General features: G+C 37.9%; 1 pseudogene; it reads left to right on the top strand.

Annotated features, from left to right (window-relative positions):
• The first annotated feature begins 9199 nt into the window (after nucleotides 1-9199).
• LOC149171249 (subtilisin-like protease SBT2.3 pseudogene) lies at nucleotides 9200-10715 on the top strand (annotated as a pseudogene).
• Nucleotides 10716-20822: the final 10107 nt, after the last annotated feature.

The raw sequence follows: 20822 nt of genomic DNA, 5'->3' as shown, positions 1-20822 counted from the left end.
TTGATCCGCCAACTACGGAGGAAGATCTGATGCAAATCTTTATCAATTCGATAGGAGGTAGACATGACGGAGCCTGGCCAAGAATCGCACTATCCACAAAGGACTCCTGACAGGAACTGATACAAATTTTTATCAGATCCTTGTCAGGAAGAATGATATGCAAGCGAATCTAGAAGGAGAGGCTGATAAAAGATATAAAGTATGAAATACAAGCACATACAGGCATATCAACAAACATGCAAGGCTTTCGGCGAGTCCATCACTGATCAATGGAGATCAATTCAAACGATCCATGAGAAAATTGAATTGATAGAAATAGCTCAGGTTGAGACTCAAAAGGCCAGGACATTATTGGGAAACATGCCTGAGCAGGCCAATAAACTAATTCATTTTTTGAATACTCATACCAGGGAACAACTAGCAGCTCTGGATATCAGGGACAAAACAGGCACCATTTTGACAGTGAAAAAGGTGCTGACCATGAGGAATTTTGTACAAAACTTGGAAAGAAAGTGCCAAGAAATGCAGATAGAAATAAATGCCTTTACAGAGAAGTTCGCAGTCTTGCAGAGCAAAGGGTTACCCAGCTTATTGACCAATATATGCAGGACAAATCTTACAAGATCAATAGATAGTGCAGGACTATGGAATTATGCCGGACTCAACCATCATCCTAAACACGAGGCTGAGAGACAGAAGTAGCTCAAAGGGAACATGTTCTTTCAAGGATGCCGTCAAAGGGAAGGGGGAAGCCATCAACAAGCCCCCACCACCATAAGATCTACCTTGACCTTATACTGTGGAGCAAAAAGCGCAGACTCCAGTACTGACAATCTTTCCGCCTGAAGGAAATATAGTTTACACTGAATTTTATACACAGATTATCATATGCAGATTCAATGGCTTTTGGCCCAAAACAGATGCATTACAACAATGGATCTTCTCCACATGGACAACAAATTGTGACATCCATTTATGCTCCAAAGGTTTTTTTATTGTCAAATTCGAAACTGTCAAAGAAAAGGAAATGTCCTCCATGAGGGACCATGGTTCTAGGGTAATGCAGGACTCTTCATGACTCCCTCGTTCCCAGGTTTTGACGCCAATACATGGTGGTTTCTTAAATGTCAATATGGGTCAGGATACAAAACCTCTCACTACACTTCTGGCTATGGATATGCGATTGAGTGCTAATGTAAAAGGAGGAGGGTCGTTGACAGTTATTGAATCTTGATTAAATCCTATAAATATGTGAAATAACAATTTCTTAATTGGTGATTTTTTATAATTATGATTTTTTTACTTTATCTTATTTTTATGTGAATATTAACATATAATAAATACAAACTAACTAAATGATACAGTGGCACATCAAATTATTATCTTGCAACAAGCATTCATGGTGGAGAGTGATTTGATAATTTCATTTTATAAAAATATAATAATAAAATTAAGAGATTAAAGTAGTTTACAAATGTAAAAAGAAGGGCCAATAACTATATCTTAATGAAAAACAATATCATGGAGAATAACACTCAAATTAAGAAATATAATTTTAATACAATGATATGGATATCCTTTTAATACAATGATATGTATATAAATCATTGATTTATTTATATTTGCATTCCATTAATACAAAGTAGTTTTCTAAATCTTTTCACATCTTTCTAGGATTTTCTAAATATATTAAAAGGATTTTGAAAGGCAGAAGGCCCAGGTGGTAATGGATGGACTATTGTGTTGTATTTTTTGTTTTTCTTAAGTTGATGGGGATATACAATTTAGAAGTGGTTGAAACTGGTTACTCTTTTCAATTCTTTATATAATATGATTTAAAAAAAAAATAGCTAACAAAATCAAGGAAGAGTTATCACAACTCATGTCTCCACCTCACATTGGATTCCCAAATAGTAGATTGATTTATGATGTTGCTGGAATCCCTAAAGAGGTGATGCATTCCATTAAATCATGAAAGTTAACTTAGTTGTCTCTATTTTTGAATTATGTTTTCTAATCTATCCTGAATGTATTTGAGTATACAAAACCTTTCATGAGATACAAATTTTTTGGTTTTGTAATGTAACCTTTAATAATAAGTTTCATACTTGAATAAAATTATTTGTAAATTAAAGAGATTGTAACTTTTATTTATTTATATATATAATCATATTCTAAAATGGTAAAGAAAAACAATTAAGCAATATTGAGCAAGGTGAAAAAACATAAATAGTCAATATTACAAGATACCACTTTCATAAATTTAATAAAACAAATTTATTTACAATTAAATTACTTTAATTAAAACAAATTTTCTTGAATAGTGACTGCAAGAAGGAAGAGAAAAAAAAAAACAAATTTTCTTCGCCGCGTTGTTGTTCTGGTCGCTGTCCTTCCATTTCTAGACTCCTAAAGATTCAACAAATGGTTGCTTTTTGTGCCGAATTCTGAATATCCAACGCCAACTGCAAGGTAATTAAAATGACAATCAACGATCGAGTTGAATTAATAGTGGAAATGGAAGCAAATTGTTTGCGTGTGTCGGCTGGTTTGGGCGTCCGTCATCATGATTTCATGATAATTGCGTTCGTGTGTCGGCTAAGATGGCGGTGGAGGAACATTCAAATTTCTAAAAATTATTTTGAGTCTAAGTGAATACGTTACGTCTACCATTTGACGTTTGGTAGAGAACAGCTAACAGGTACTTAGGCTGGATTTGATATATTGTTAAAAAATAAAAAGTAGATAAAGGAATTGGTTTTCAAAATATATAATTATTTATTAGGTTTATATAGAAGATATGTTAAAATGTTACGAAAATATTTTTACCGATTTAAAATAAAAGTAAAAATAGAATTAATAATTTATTGTCTGTTGTTGAGAAAATTATTATGAAATTGTAGAAAATATAGATTTGGACATTTTTTTAAATTGTCTATAATTATGGGAATTTTCTTAAGAGAGAATTTTAGAATAAAATGTGTGGATATTTGAAAGCTCTATGTTTTGAGTGGACACTTCACCCATTCTTAAATACTAAAACATTTATAAAGAAAAGGTGTTCACAATTTCTTCGATAATTTTTTTAATTACAAAACTTAAATTTGTAGTTTCCTTTTTCAATCACTATTTTAAAAGCAGAAAGGGATTCAACCTCATCAAAAGCAGAAAGGGATTCAACCTCATCAAAAACCCATGGGGCAACCCAAATTCCACAAGTGAGCAACTATAACCAAAAATTTGCCAAAAAATCCTTCATTCCATTTTCTATTAAACATAAGCAAGTTTACACCACAGATAAATCGAGTGGCCTCAACGTGCACTAGAGGGAAGCCAAGTCTGTTGGCCACCGGTCCGCATTGTAAGCCATCAAAAAATAACACTGTCTTAGTCTTTCCACCCAGGCTAGATATGCCTATATTTCATGACCAAACACTACATAACTATATAAACTCATAATTGCAGCATGGAAATGAAAAGCTAAACACTACATAACTATATAAACTCATAGTTGCAACATGGAAATTAAAATCTATTTGCATAAGAGAAAATTATGCATGGGTAGGAACCTAATATTTTTGTCCCTCTGAGACAGACGCAACAAGTGCCGTCCATGGCGGATGCTCCTGGCATATCGTATAGCTCTAGGATGCAAGGGATATGGCGGTCATTTCTATCCAGCCTAATATCCTCTTTGTGTAGCTGAAAGAGGATTTTATCCATATCCTTCTTGTAGTTCGACATTCCCTGTAGTGTCATCGCCATTCCCACCAAGATCTGCTCCATTGCCTTGCATACTAAACTCTTCATTAGCCAATACAAGTACAGAGTTTGCTTGAATTGAGTGATTCTCTCACGGGTGTTTCCCAAATCTGGAACTAAGTTTCTCCAGTTTTCCATCTCTTCCTCTATCTCGCTTCCTTGTTTCACTTCCTCTTCCCATTCTTCCAACAATTTCTAGATGCCAACATATGTCCCGTCTCAGTAAGCCCCCGCTGGATCTGCTATGAGATTTTCTACTGATTTTTTTCCTTTTCGTGGCTCTGATGTGCTCAACCCCTTATCTTTCCTGGGTGTCGGGCCTCTCCTACCACGTGCTTGGACTCGCGCAGCACAAGCCATAACTTGTTGTCCTGAGCACTGATGACATCCACAGTAAGTTAGATTAAAACACGAAATTGAAATTATGCACCACCTCACTCATTCATTGTTTCTTGCAGCGGGGTACCTCTTTCCTTGCTTCTCCTCTCCGCTAATTCTCCCCATAGTCATGTTGGGGTGGGTCGAAGCCCGCAACCCCCAATGGGAAAGGCCATGACCCGAGCCCCTTGAAGTGCCCTTTTTCTCCTCTCCATTTCTCTCGTTTATATGCAGGTCTACCAACCCATGCCCATGTCAAGCTCGCAGACCCCCCTTGTGTCTTGTTATATGCCTGCTGTAGTTCAGGTACCTTTCCCCCTCTGCCTCAGACTTAGTGCTTTTGCCTCTCAGTTCCCCCTAACTGGGTCTCCACCGAGAGTTTCTGGCCTTGCCATCACTCCGGCATGGGTTCCAGGTAGCTGAGTGATCATATTTCGAGTCACAGGTAAAACTGCATCCTAAGCCTCCTATGAGCTGCTTTCCCTTGCCCCCATCTATGGTTAATTGCCCCTCCTGCATTACCTTGTGACAGTCAAGCTTCCCCCTATCCTTGTTTACTGAGCGTGAAGCTTCCCATCCTAACAACACGAAATTACCCCCAATAGTCATGGGTTTCGCCCATTTGATAGAAGGTATAGACATATAACAAGGCCATGACAAGCAGTTGCCTACCCCATTGCCACAAACAATTTCCTATACCCTAAACAAAACCCCTTGCACCCCTGCTAAACCCCAACAATACCATAATTATAGTTAGAAGATAAAGTGAAGGGCACAGCTGTTGAGGATACAATAAAGCATCTATTTGAAGGACATCATATGAACTACACCGAGTGCATAAATGTGGATTATGAATCTACAAGGAAGGAATAATTTTACGATATACAGCTCGATGTTAAAGGCTGCTGAGATGTCTATGCTTCATTTGATAAGTATCTTGAAGTTGAAAAACCTTGATGGTGATAACAAATATCATGTCGAGCAGTATGGACTTCAGAAGGCAAGAAAAGGTGTTCTTTTCCTTGGTTTTCCTCCCGTACTACAACTTCGATTGAAGCGTTGAATATGATTTCATGCCAGACACAATGGTCAAGATAGATGATCGATATGAATTTCTACTTCACTTGACATAGACAGAGACAATGGCAAATATCTCTCTCTAGATGCAGATAGAAGTGTGCCAATTTATATACTCTTCATAGTGTTTTGGTTCAGAGTGGAGGTGTGCAGGGTGATCATCGTTACGCTTTCATTAGACCAGCTCTCTCAGACCAATGATATAAGTAATTTCTGCAAAATAGAGACACGTGTTGAGCTTAGCAAATTACAGCTAGGTGCGTTCATTAAAGGCAAATTTTAGTGGAAAACCGTTTTTATTGAAAAATTAGTTTTTGATTCAAACAGCCAGCGTAAGGTGAAGAGTCACCGTAGCAGAAAGATAGGAAACGATGGTCTATTTTTAACTGCAGTTGAAATTCAAAGGGTCCACGCTCCAGATTCTGTCTTTTAATTGGCCATCAACAAACAAAATGTAATGTTGCTCCTTTTTAGAGCAGACTTTTCCTATTCTCATGATTTTAGGTGAAACGACCCCTATTCTCATTGATCTGTTTTCCCATTCCTGAGTCTATTTATTGTATGAAGATTTATGTGTAAAGGGTTTTGAGTTCTGAGAAAAGTGTGGGAAGAAAAAACCCAACACTATCACTGTATAGTTTTGACAGAGAAATAATTAAATCGTGCAGCTCTGATTTATAAGATTCTTGCGGTATGAGTTTTGGCATGTGTTTTTTCTTTCTGTTTCATATGTATCTTGTGATGTTTTGCAATTCATTGATGATCATTTCTAGCTGAATACTTTTAAGTGACAAAGGTAGAATTTAGTCATTGCTCTTCCTTCAGGAAGTGTTCAGTCTTTATGTGTTTTCTTCTGTCTGGAAAGGATTCATATATTAATGCCCTCTTCAGCTTTCTTAAACAGTCTTTTCACCCCATTTAATTTCAATTCGATTGCTAAAATCTCATGCTTATCTCGCCTTATGAGATATCCTATGCCTTTGGTTAAATCTTTGCTCATGCTGTCCTTGTCCCATACAACCCAGCAACTTAGTCATTAAATCAAATATCCCTCATTCAAATTCATTTACTAGCCTAAAATCAGTTCCCATTTTAAGTCATCTCGCACCCTATTGCTCATTTCATCGAGATAGATCCGGAGAGAGCCCTCTCCTGTCCTCGTAGGGCTAGCTATGAGGCTAAGCTTCGTTTGATGTTGCCTTGAACCTTGCCTTCCTTTAGCCTGAGGCAGATTTGAGCGCTAACATAGTGGCGACTCCGCCGGGGACGAGAATGGTTTGCTTGAAAATTGTCCTACCCTAGTACATATCTCAAGTTTAGAGCTGATAGTTGATGGTGAACAACGATCAGACATAAGAAGACGGCTAAAAATCATTCACCTGGCGACTCCTTTCACTGAAGAATCTAGCAACTGGTGTTTCATGGTGACTCCACCACAAAGGGATCAGTAGCTTTGAGATTTCTTAAAATGGAACTGATTTGCAAGAAGATACGCTCCCATGAGCTGAGATCACATTACAGGCTTTCCAAATAAGGTTTCGAAAGTAGATTGGTCAAGGAATTTGCCTACATTTAAAGATGATGGTAAGAAGGACGCTTCTTTACATCTAGTTTGATTTCACATGCATATTCGTAAGTTGAAGGTTGATTTTCTTGAAGATTGCTTAATGAAGATATTCCTGGCCACTCTAGAAGGTGAAGCGCAATCTTGGTATGAAAGTTTTCCGCCTGCTTGTATTTACTATCTAAAGGATTTTCATGCCCTGTTCATTGAAAGATATAAAGACTCTTATCCATCGTTAAATCTAGTTCATGACTGTTGCAAACATGCTTCTACTTTTATTGAAAGCCTTGAAAAATACTATGAGGATGATAATTTTACGGATGATGAGATCATGGAAGCTCTGTGTGAAAACCCATTTCAGCAGTCTATAGAACTCTTAGAGGAAACTTTGCAGCAGGATCAAAATCAGCAAGTTAAAGATTTCCATATGACTGAAAATGATGAAAAAAGAAGTCCTATTTCAGATCTGGTTGAAATAAATGAGGATACATAGGAAAATGATGTTCCAATCTGCGAAAATGATGATGATAAACCAGATCGAGAGATGGATTGTGATGAGGAAAAACATGTTGTTCCGGATCTCATAGAAGAAAATTGCATTGTTGAGGCTGCCTCAAATGAAGAAGATAGAGTTACAGGCCTAATTGCCCTCATCTCATCAGAACACAGCCTTCCTACCAAGGTAATTCAGTTAATCCATGAACAGTAAGAGGATATCTTCGTTCAAGTAGGTGAAAAAGATTGTCTGGATGAATTTATGATAGATGACAGAAAGGTCATGCTTGAGTTTCATGAAACATTTGAAGTTTCTTTTCTTATGACTAATGAATGTAATGAGAATCTGGCTGTCATATCATATGAAGATAGCCTGCAAGATGTTCAGACTACCGAAGACCCGACCATTACGGATCCCATTTCAGATTCTTCTTCATATGTTTCGTGTTCTGAAATGTTCTTTGAAGAGGAAATCTGCTCATCTACTCGTTCAGAATTTTTTGAAGACCAGCAACATGCTCCTATTTATGAAGAAAAATCAGAAGCAAGAGAAAAAGACATCTCATTTTCTCAGCAGGAGGTGGCAATGGAAAATCTTCACGTTTTTCAAGATCCTCTGGCAAGTTTGTTGCAGCCAGCAGTGAAGGTGATTATTGTAGTGTTTAGTGATGAAGGAGATCATGGTAAATTATCTTTTTGGAGACCCAGTTGCAAACATCCACTGTGGACCAGAAGATCTGATAGGAAGAATCAGTCAAGAAGCCATCTTCTTGATTAGTGGCATTGGAATTTTGATATAGTTTGAGGACATGTTGTCTTGTAAGAAACATAGGTGGCCATGTACTGCCACCAAGCTTTAAGATTTAAGTCCAGGTCTTTGCCATTTTGAGTTAGTTTGTTAGAGTCAAGTTTTTTTCAGTCATGTCAGTTTGCGTTTAGTCAGTTTGAGTCAAGTTTTCAGTCAATAAATCGATTCATGTTGGTTTGTCGGAATAATGGACTCCATAGCCCAATGGACGAAGGCACTGTCTAGCTCTTCCAGAGATCTGTTGTTCTTGGCACCTCCACGAAGTGGCAGCTTCCATCCCAATTGGAGCCAATGTTAGAATCAGTCTTGTCAGTCCTCTATCAGAGTCAAATTCACCAAGGTTCATTTCTCGTCATTTGCAGTCATCAAATGCCATTTTGGTAAAAAAAGAGTCATTTTAATTCTTGAGTCCAGAGATTTTGTCTCAAGAAGTGTGAAATAACGCCTACAGGCCAAAGGGAGCTTCAATAAGGTTTCACTTGAAGATTCACATTACTATTAATGCTGAAGGACATTTCTTCTTCAAAACTCTGTTTTGAAGAAGAAATTATTAAGTTCGTTTGATACATGATCGATAAGATTTTATAGTTCTTCAAGCAACCCTGCCCATCTTGCTAGGTTTAGTAGCTCCTATCCCTGCAAAGAATCAACATAAGAGTCATCATTTTAATCAAGCAGGACACTAAAAAGAGAAAACTTTGATATTACCCATATGACATAAATTGAAATTATCAATGGCCTCCACAAACATAGAAAGACCCATCACTTGCAAATACAGAAATGGAGGGAACATTTAGTGAAAATGATCATGTGGTTCAGATCGGGGAAAGAAAATAAGGAGTATGCACTCAAAAATAAGTGCCGAGACAAATGAATCTCGAGTAAAATCAGTGATTAGAGGTAAACTGGGAAAAAAATGTGCTGGCATTTGTCGGCGGGGCACATAGGCTGAGTGGTGCGACGCACTGGGCACGCGCAGTGCATTGGGTGCTCCTCCACAGTGTAAATTAACACTGGCGTGGCGCACTGGGAGTGCGTGCGGTGCACAGAGCCGTAAGGACGAAATTCATCATTGATTCATCAAAAACTCAATTTGTTTCAGCTCAATTCTTCTCATGGCAACTCAAGAGGGGGTTGATATACTTTCTCCGTCAATCATACCTAACAAGCCACCTTCTGGGATTGCGACTTTCTTTAACCCAATAGACATGGCTTTGTTGTCTGCTGTGAAAGTTGGAATATTTGGCGTTCAAGCTGCAGGAAATGATGGACCTTCTCTAAAGAGTATTTTTTCCTTCAGCCCATGGATATTCACAGTGGGAGTTGTTGCCGATGATCGTAGTTATAATAATTCTATAGTTCTTGGCAACAATCTCACAATCTCAGGAGTTGGACATGCTCCTGGAACAGATGATGATGATATGTACAGTCTAGTTGCTGTAACTCATGCCGAAAATAATGGAACTGATGATATGTATGCCAATGAATGCCAAGGTCCCAGTGAATTGGAACAACATCTAGTTGAAGGAAACATCTTGATCTATAGCTACACAATAAGGTTTTTCCTTGGTCTACCTTCTGTGAGACAAGCAGATATGACTGCTAACAATTTGAGTGCAGTGGGCATCATCTTCTACACAGACCCTTTTGTGGTTGGGTTTCCGTTCAATCGAGTCCCTTTGACGATGTCGGGATTGATCATTTCCTCTTCAGATGATTCTAAGACTTTTCTGAAATACTACAGTGACTCCATAACTAGAGATGAATTTAACAACATTGTTAATCTTGGAGGAGTTGCCACAGTCCCTGGAGGATTGAAAGCAGATTACAGCAAGAAAGCACCCAAAGTCATGTATTATTCTTCAAGGGGGCCCAATCCGCAGGACAATCTTTTAGATGCAACAGATATACTGAAACCAAATATAATGGCTCCTGGTAATCTCATCTGGGCTGCTTGAAACTCTGTTGGCACAGATTCAGCTGAATTTGAAGGCGAGAATTTTGCAATGTTTTCGAGAACAAGCATGGTAGCACCTCATACAGCGGGAATGGCAGCTCTAATGAAACAAAAATACCCCAAATTTAAACCAGCAGCCATTGCTTCTGTACTATCCACCACTACATCACTCAATGACAATCAAGGGTTACTAATTATGGCACAGCACTCCTACAGCAATCCAGATGCCGATGCAATTTCGACCACACCTTTTGACATGGGAAGTGGATTTGTGAATCCAACTGCTGCCTTGGATCCCAGACTCATCTTCAATGCAGGTTATGAATATTATATTGCATTCCTATGTACCATAAATGGATATGCACCTCTTCTTCTCAAATACACCGGTTCTGTATGTAGTTCAAACGTTGGAATTAGTTATGACCTTAACGTTCCTTCAATGACAGTAGCTAGTTTGATCAATTCTCATACCATTAGAGGAGCTTTCTGAATATAGCAAGAAATGAGAGTTACAAGGCTCTTTGGAGTGCGCCATTTGGTGTTTCTGTTTCTGTTCCACCCACATCATTTACAGTTTCACATTGAAGCTTACAGTATTCCTCAATGCCACCGGTAATAGTACTGCACCTAGCTTTGGAAGAATCCTTCTGCTTGGAAGTCATGGAACACCTTGAAACGGTTAGTCTAACTAAATTTGTGGTACCCAAATGGATATTTGGACTTCAGAACCTCATGGACCTGGAGTTACAATACGATGACTCTATGGCCAATGTTTATAAAGGACTGAAACTTTAATGATATGATTGCGGATTTTCAAATAAAATAAGTATTATTGCAACTGGGACAGGTGTTGTTTTAGCCTGTGATTGAGATAAACTAGGCGTTTGCCATGGGCTGGCGTATTATTTTCAGAAAAATCCATTGCCTGCCCCAAACCAACTTTTCATTATTAGCATGATGTGGCGTTCTTGCGTGGGAGCGAATTTTGGTTTAAAGGCATCTATGAAGGACTCCATTTCAATCGCTAAATGGCCAGTTCTTAAAGGATGGTATTTTCAACAAGATCTATCTATTTGTTTTTGTATGGTGGCATATATTATCTTCGCAGGAAATCGGGTGCTTTGAATATGATATTTGAATGCATTTTGTTTGTGACGGTGAAACAATCACTCGATATCATCATTTTCATTAAAAGTTATTCAAACGACAAAAGGAAAATGAAACAATCAAAGACAGAAATTCACCACGGCTTCAAATAAAAATCAAAATAATCTCATTCCTTCTGCTCCAAAAATGTTTTTCGAATTAAATGGAGCTACAGTTGTACAGGTGGCTGCCAAATACTCAGGGGTGGGCACGTCTTCTCCTCCAGTTCACTGATAAGAGATTCCAGCTTGTCCACGACTTGACAATTGGCGTGGAATTTGATGCTCGCATGTTTACCATTGATAACAAATCAAATAAAACTTCAAATCTGCGACACAGCTGGATAGGTGTCATTCCGAGGAGCAGTTGGAGCATTACAGAGGAGTAGCTAGAGTGTTACTAGTTTATGACATCACAAGGAGAGAAGTCCAATGATGCAATGGTTTCTGGGCCTAAGAAAGTTGAGTTTCCCAAGCTGCCCAGATACATCGATACTCGTGTTGCTGATATTTATCCTGTTACCAAGCCTGGTGATAGGCTTAAAATAATTAGCTCTAGAGACAAGTTTAAGGATGCTCCTTTGCTTCATAAACAGATAAAAGAGACCAACCAAGGTTCTGCACCATTTGATGTGAAGCTTTCATCAAAATTTATTTAGAGAAGGAATGGAAATCACACTTCATCTGGTAATCCAGATACCCCCATAAATAGTGCATATACAAATAAGAACGCTGAACTGAAGGCTAAGTGTCAAAAATATAACAACTTTCATAATGTTGTTGAGCTCTCTTCAAATTCTCCTACTTTGTCTTCAAGAACGACTGTTGATATGGCCAAGGCATTCAAGGGATTAGCAAATAATAAGGCCTCAACTATTGTCACTCAACCTCATGACCCTCCAAGCTTATTGAGAAATTTATGATCATCCTTGCATGCTAACAGTTTTGTACATGATTTGCAAATAGCTGGAGATAGAGTACCTTTGGATTTGAGCCTGAAAGTTAATATGCACCTAATTTCTTCCTCTTCACTTAACTGGTGCCATATGTTGAATAATACTAGTAAGTACATGGGATAAAATAATTCATGTTTCGGTTTGATTGTTCACATGATAAAGTACATGCAAACTATAATTGTTGCTCACAGTTCTCCCAACAGAAGGAGATTTCCTTTTGGAAAGCGTTGCACTCATGGGTGTACCCATAATCTATGTTACCACCATCTCTTATTTCTACTATGGCATTATCTGCTGCTCGCGTCAATGTTGTAGAGAGTGTGTTCCTATCAAAATGACAATCATCTTGGGTAGATTCATTTCGTTCCATCTATCACAGGTTTATGAAAATGACGTGATATCTCTTATTTTTGCATTCAACAAATTATAGTCATGTTTGTGGGAGGTAGTTTAAATGCGAAAATGGAGAATACATGTGCTGCATATCTCACAAGATCCACTCGTGGGCTTCGAGCTTTTCTAAAGAAGCATGATGTAAGCTTCTATATGCCTCTCTGTAGCATGGAAGTGGAGCAAGTTAGAACAGAGGATTTGCAGGAGCTAAACCACTTACTCTATGAGAAGTTAGAAGGTAAAATGAAGGGCACAGCTGTTGAGGATACAATAAAGCATCTATTTGAAGGACATCATATGAACTACACCGAGTGCATAAATGTGGATTATGAATCTACAAGGAAGGAATAATTTTACGATATACAGCTTGATGTTAAAGGCTTTCGAGATGTCTATGCTTCATTTGATAAGTATCTTGAAGTTGAAAAAACTTGATGATGATAACAAATATCATGCCGAGCAGTATGGACGTCAGAAGGCAAGAAAATGTGTTCTTTTCCTTGGTTTTCCTCCCGTACTACAACTTCGGTTGAAGTGTTGAATATGATTTCATGAGAGACACAATGGTTGAGATAGATGATTGATATGAATTTCTACTTCACTTGACATAGATAGAGATAATGGCAAATATCTCTCTCTAGATGCAGATAGAAGTGTGCGCAATTTATATATACTCTTCATAGTGTTTTGCTTCACAGTGGAGGTGTGCAGGGTGATCATTGTTACGCTTTCATTAGACCAGCTCTCTCAGACCAGTGACATAAGTAATTTCTGCAAAATAGAGACACGTGTTGAGGTTAGCAAACTACAGTTGGGTGCGTTCATTAAAGGCAAATTTTAGTGGAAAAGCGCTTTTATTAAAAAATTAGTTTTTGATTCAAAGGGCCAGCGTAAGGTGAAAAGTCACCGCAGCAGAAAGATAGGAAACGATGGTCTATTTTTAACTACAGCTGCAATTCAAATGGTCCAAGCTCCAGATTTTGTCTTTTAATTAGACATCAACAAACAAAATGTAACGCTGCTCCTTTTTAGAGCAGACTTTTCCTATTCTCATGATTTTAGGTGAAACGGCCCCTATTCTCATCGATCTATTTTCCCATTCTTGAGTCTATTTATTGTATGAAAATTTATGTGTAAAGGGTTCTGAGTTCTGAGAAAATTGTGGGAAGAAAAAACCCAGCACTATCACTGTACAGTTTTGACAGAGAAATAATTAAATGGTGTAGCTCTGATTTATAAGATTCTTGCGGTATGATTTTTGGCATGTGTTTTTTCTTTCTGTTTCATATGTATCCTGTGGTTTTTTTCAGTTCATTCATGATCGTTTCCAGCTGAATACTTTTAAGTGAGAAAGGTAGAAATCAGTCATTGCTCTGCCTTGAGGAAGTGTTCAGTCTTTATGTGTTTTCTTCTACCTGGAAAGGATTCATATATTAATGCCCTTTTCAGCTTTCTTAAACAGTCTTTTCACCCCATTTAATTTCAATTCAATTGCTAAAATCTCATGCTTATCTCGCCTTTCGAAATATCCTGTGCCTTTGGTTAAATCTCTGCTCATGCTGTCCTTGTCCCATACAGCCCAACAACTTAGTCATTAAATCAAATATCCTTCATTCAAATTCATTTACTAGCCTAAAATCAGTTCCCATTTTAAGTCATCTCGCACCCTATTGCTCATTTCATCGAGATAGATCCGGAGAGAGCCCTCTCCTGTCCTCGTAGGGCTAGCTACGAGGCTGAGCTTGGTTTGATGTTGCATTGAACCTTGCCTTCCTTCAGCCTGAGGCAGATTCGAGCACTAACACTATGACCTCATGCATGATAACAACCAATACAATACTCCAGTATACTCATTTCCTCATGCAACTATCCATGTGCATAAGCAATGCCTGATCAACTAGACATACGCATAACCGCATGTAGTCGAGCATAAGAGATCAATTCTTGTAATCAACCTACAAGACTCATGCATGTAATCAAATAACCAAGAATGCAACCCATCATACAAGGATTTAATCAAGTTTCATATAATTGTATAACTATTCATATACCAATGACGATGCATTCCATAAAACTGACATCAAGTTCCTTGTGATAACCTTACTACTACCATGATCAATATGATGCAATGCAACAAGCACATGGAACTTAAGTGTAAGAACCACACACACAACTGACATGCATGCATGAACAACACCTTAACACATATCTGTAGCACTAGATATGACCCAAAGAGAGCGTGACCATGCTCCGATAGAAATCTGTAGAAACCCCTCCCAACTATACCCAAAGTAAGAATGCCAACTGAGGTAAACATGAGGAGATATGCTACTACATTAAGATTCGAACTGCTATGTCACCTTAAGGAGGTGGAATCAATGGAAAATCACATACACTCATCCAACATCATCCCAATATCCCTCAGGAGACAAGACTGCTACTCAGAGAGCCTGTCCCTGGGTTCCACTACTATTCTACAACACTTAAGCCATAGTTGCTCTCATGCTATAGGCAAGGGAGCAGCTAGCAACCTAAAGTCACTCTCACAGGTCTGTTTGCCAATGAATGTGGACCAAAATTACCAGTTCTATGCCATCAACCCCGAAATTTAAGCCACTTTTCTAGCCCAGAATCCTGGCCTCTGCCAAAAACTTGTTGTATCTTCCAGAATCCTTTAAAAATATTATAAAAATGTTTATTAGTCAACAATCACCCTTAGGAATAGGCCTGAGAATCTCTAACTAGGACCAACATTCTGTCAAATACTTGGTATCAGTGCAAACTGCATGTATAGGATATAAGACAGGGCATAAATGACTGAAACAAATTATGAAACACAATGAGAAAGATAACCTCCTTCTCCATTGAACTACTACATCATCGATTAGCTCTTGCATCTATCCATTTAACATTACAAGTAAATACATGAAATAGCTATGACACGAACGAGTCATTCAACCCCAACATAAATCCATATAAATATAAGAGATATGGCAGTCATTAAATCCACATATAAATTAGTACAAAAGTAAGAGAACTTAGTTTTTATTAATCATAAGCAAATCCCAACAGGTTCAAGACTTCCAAGTACCACCTGACCATAGACATAGCTTAACCAAATCTCTCTTTCATCTAGGCACCCCTATGCCATATTCCAAGCATGAATGTGGGATCTCATAAAAAACCCAATCCAAGAACAACTAATGGAATCTGGAGGTTAAACCACCTCCACCCTCACCAAATCTTGATCGCACCAAAATCGGCACTCCAATCGCCACCGAACAGAATGTGGAACTCCCTTTGGAATCCATCACTATCCTTGAGGAATTTTTCATCTCCTTGTCTCTCAGGTTTTACCGAAATCCAAACCCAGATCACTAGGCCCTAAACAAAGACCTCTCCCTCAAGATTTACTGTGTATCTCACCAAAACTAGTTAAGGTATTCCTATGCCTTTGAGAATGAACCTTCGGACCACCTCCGCCCCATATTCCCAACTCCATTCAGAAATTCCAAATTTTTGAAACCAAAATAAACATTCCAACATACCATGGAATCTAGAAAAAGGCTAGTCTAGGCTGACGTCCACTGTCAAAATCTGGAAAAACTATGACACCAACAACAATAGAACCATACACCAACATGAAAAACCATGCATGTCCAAACTATCTAGGAAATCACACATGCAAAAGGTTACCTGCAAGCATTCCTATTGAAGCTGCTTTATCATGCTTTCCTTTCCTTGTTCCTTGCCTGCTTTTCCTTTCCTCTACTCCAAACTAGAGTGTTCTAAGAAAAATCTAAGTGACCAAGAGAGTGAGAGAGAGAGAGAGAATAATGAGAGAGCTCCAAACTTGAACTTGATGAAAGCCATGAACTGATCCTCCGAAGCCTTTTTATGCATGAGGCCTCTAATTTCTTCATTTTCCATTATTTTCCTTTAATTTCTTCCTCACACACAATCTGGGACATTTCACCTTGCTTTTCTCCTAATTTCCTCCATTTTCATAAATAAATGTGCCAAAATTCCTTTTGCCTTTCAATGTCTTTGCCTTACCCTTTGCCAAATTTCCTTAGTGAAAACACACATCAAGTGATGCCCACTAGGATATATTTGCCCAATATTCACCTTGGAATAAGTGTCCCTTACCCATGGTCTTATTCTTCCTTTATTAACTTTTATTACATGAACATTTCACCATGGTTGTTACATAATGTTCCTGAGCCTGAAAGAAGCTACACTTGTTGAGCTTAGCATACAATTGATGCTCTCTTAACAACTGCAATAGTTCTACTAAATGCTCAGCATCCCCTTCCTAATGTTTAGAATACACGAATATGTCATCAATGAACATAGTAAAAAAATTATCCAAATAAGGACGCAAAACACTATTCATCAAGCACATAAATGTAGCTAGAGGATTAGTCAAACTGAATGTAACTACAACAAACTCCTAATTCCCATACCTGATCTGGAAAATTGTCTTGTAAATGTACTCCTCTTTAATGCATTGATGAGCCTCATCATTGGGTAACTATAAGGACCTTAATACACCTCCTAGCTTATTCAAATCAACTCTTCTCATAATTTCTTACATATTTTGATTGTAATTTTTTTAATGAGATGAGTCAAAGTGAGATATTATGCTTAGTGGACTAATATGCATTGATTGTAGTTTTTTGAGAGAAAATCATTGAAATTTTTGCTAATTAAGGGCTGAAACTCGAATGAGACAAGGAGGAGAGATTGTAGGAGATATATCCTCCTCATTTAATCCTCACTCATTTGAATATTCATCCATCAATCACACTAGCTCGAAGTTACAAGAAGCCAAGTCATGGAGATCAAAAGGCATCCAAGCCAGTGATAGTTAAAGAGCTAGTTTATCTTGAGTTTGGGAACCGAGCCTCCCTAGATTTAAGGAATTCATTGGAGACTTCATTTGTATAAATAAGGAGTCTTAGACCGTCATTAGGATTCAAATTTTTGATGTAAAAATACTAGTCGTTTTCGAGTTCAAGACTTGTGGAAGATATTGTTATGTAATTTTCTAATTTGATAATGAGAATGAGCATTTCCTTGGTCCAACACTGAGTTGACTCAGAGGGCTGAAGCTCTTGGGTTAGGTCACAACCCTAGTAGCAAACACTCCTCTTCTTGTATTTGTATGCTTAGTTGATTTCATAAATTAATGGTTGAATTGTCTCTAGCATTATTTCATTGCAAGAAGTTGTGGATTTGATTACCTTGCTTCCATTTGTGCATTACTTCAACAATAGCTTAGGAATATAAAGGAATATCAAAAAGTTGTTAGTAGGTGGATTTGGCCTCACTCCTTCCTTTAGGTATAATAGTTTGAGGAAAGAACTCCTATGCAGCCCCAAAAAGATAGAATTCTGATTTCTCATGGAATTTAGGGTTTTCTGTTACATAGGTCAGCATTTTGCTAGTTTTCAAGAATAGGATTTAATTTTCATTTCTTCTATCTCCAGTCTTACTCTAGATCTCATCAAGATTTCATATTAATCTACAAGTTTTCCCATGCATGAAATAGGCATTTAGCTCATGAAATTATGTTTTCCTTAGTTAATTGAAATCCTTCTTGTTTACATGATTTATGGATAAATGTCAATGATTGATACAATGCAGGAGTTTCAGCAGTACAAAGAGATTTCATTATCAACAACCTCATCCTAACCTCATCCATCCATCGTTATCACTTTCTTTCACTAAATCGCTCACCAAATTCATCATTCCATAAGAATAATTCTTCAAGCTTGTTGAGCAAATCCACCATCTCACAACATTGTTTGAGCTCTGAAGGAGCCCTAGTCACTCCCTTGCCTCATTCCACCCACCATTCACCTTCCCTAAGCCTTACATCACCTTCCAAATCCCTCCTCTTGCTCTCGGCTGCATCCTGTAGGAATACAGGGGATCTTGTAGGAATACATGACATCATGTAGGACGCCTTAGAACATCTTGTAGGTTGAGTTGTAGTCACCATTTTTGAGGCTAAATTCTGGAAAAAGCACACAGGAAGCTAGAAAAGGACCCCTAATTTCCTCCCAAGCCATCCGACCATCCACCATCATCCCTAATCCCCCTGAAGCATCACCAAAAGAAGTTAGCATTCACACTTTCACTCACAAAAAAGGACAAAAAAAATTAGTTATTATGTTCATTTACATGCACAACAGTAGAATGTTTGATGTTTCACTCTGCATGACTAGGAGATTAAAAATAAAATTAATAATTTATTGTCGGTTGTTGAGAAAATTTATTATGAAATTGTAGAAAACATGGATTTGGACATATTTTTAAAATTTTCTACAATGATGGGAATTTTGTTAAGAGGGAATTTTAGAATAAATTGTGTGGATATTTGAATGTTCTATGTTTTGAGTGGACACTTCAGCCATTCTTAAATACTAAAAAGTTTATAGAGACAAGGCGTTCACAATTTCCTTGATTTTTTTTTAATTGCAAAACCTTAAATTTGTAGTTTACTTTTTCTATCGCTATTTTAAAAGTAGAAATGGATTCAACCTCATCAAAAAGCCATGGGGCAACTGAAATTCCACAAGTGAACAACTATAACCAGGTTTTTCTAATTCCAACCATATTTAACTAAAACTTTTCCACAAAAGTTTTCCCTAGTTAAACATAAACAAGTTTACACCACAAAAAAAAATTGAGTGGCCTCAACTTGCCCCAGAGGGAAACCAAGTGTATTGGCCACCAGCCTGCATTGTAAGCCATCCAAAAATAATATTGTCTTAGTCTTTCCAGCCAGGCTAGATATGCCTCTATTTCATGACCAAACACTACATAACTATATAAACTCATATTTTTGCGACATGGAAATTAAAAGCTATTCGCATAATACAAAATTATGCATGGATAGGAATGTAATCTTTCTGTTCCTCTAAGAAAAATGCAACTGGTGTCAGGTCCTTGGCGGATGCTCCTGGCATATCTTACAACTCCAGGATGGAAGGGATATGGAAGCCAATTCTATCCAGCCTAATATCCTATTTATGCAGCTAAAAGAGGATTTTATCCATATCCTTCTTATAGTTCGACATTCCCTGTAGTTTCATTGTCATTCCCATTGAGATCTGCTCCATTTCCTTGCATAGTAAACTCTTCATTAGCCAATACAAGTACAGAGTTTGCTTGAATGAAGTGATTCTCCCATGGGTGTTTCTCGGTCCTGGGACTAAGTTCCTCCAGTTGTCCATCTCTTCCTCTGTCTCGCTTCCTTCTTTCACTTCCTCTTCCCATTCTTCCAGCAATTTCTGGATGCCAACATTTGTCCTGTCTCGGTAAGCCTCTGCCGGATCTATTATGAGATGTTCTACTGATTTTCTGCCCTTGCGTGGCTCTGACGTGCTCAACCCTGTATCTTTCCTAGGTGTCGGGCCTCTCCTACCACGCGCATGGCCTTACGCAGCACAAGCCATAACTTGTTGTCTTGAGCACTAATGACATCCACAATAAGTTAGATTAAAACACAAAATTAAAATTATGCACCACCTCACCCATTCATTGTTACTTGCAACGGGGTCCCTATTGCGTTGCTTCTCCTCTCCGCCAATTCTCCCCACACTCATGCTGGGATGGGTCGGAGCCCGCTACCCCCAATGGAAAAGGCCATGACCCCAACCCCTTGAAGCACCCTTTTCTCCCCCTCCATTTCTCTCATTTGTATGTACATCTACCAACCCATGCCCATGCCAAGCTCGCAGACCCCCTTTGCGTCTGGTTATATTCCTGCTGTAGTTTAGGTACCTTTCCCCCTCTGCCTCAGACTTAGTGCTTTTGCCTCCTAGTTCCCCGCAGCTGGGTCTCCACCCATAGTTTATGACCTTTCCATCACTCCAGCATGGGTTCTAGGTAGCCCAACACTCACTTTTATATTTGATATTGTTAAAAAATAAAACGTAGATAAAGGAACTGGTTTTCAAAATACATAATTTTCACTATGTTTGTATAGAAGATATGTCAAAATGTTATGGAATATTTTTATTGAGTTAAAATAAAAATAAAAATAAAAATAATAATTTATTGTCGGTTGTTTAGAAAATTTATTACGAAATTGTAGAAAACATGGATTTGGACATGTTTTTAAAATTGTCTATAATGATGGGAATTTTGTTAAGAGAGAATTTTAGAATAAATTGTGTGGATATTTGAAATTTGTATGTTTTTATTGGACACTTCACCCATTCTTAAATACTAAATTTTTTATAAAGATAAGGCGTTCACAATTTCTTCGACAATT

This window comes from Pinus tabuliformis, chromosome 4_2, assembly GCF_031772625.1.
Source record: "Pinus tabuliformis cultivar Carrire ecotype Pingquan chromosome 4_2, CPIR1, whole genome shotgun sequence".
NCBI lineage: Eukaryota > Viridiplantae > Streptophyta > Pinopsida > Pinales > Pinaceae > Pinus > Pinus tabuliformis.
The sequence above is the reverse complement of the archived record's forward strand: the minus strand, read 5'-3'. Positions and strand labels throughout refer to the sequence as shown.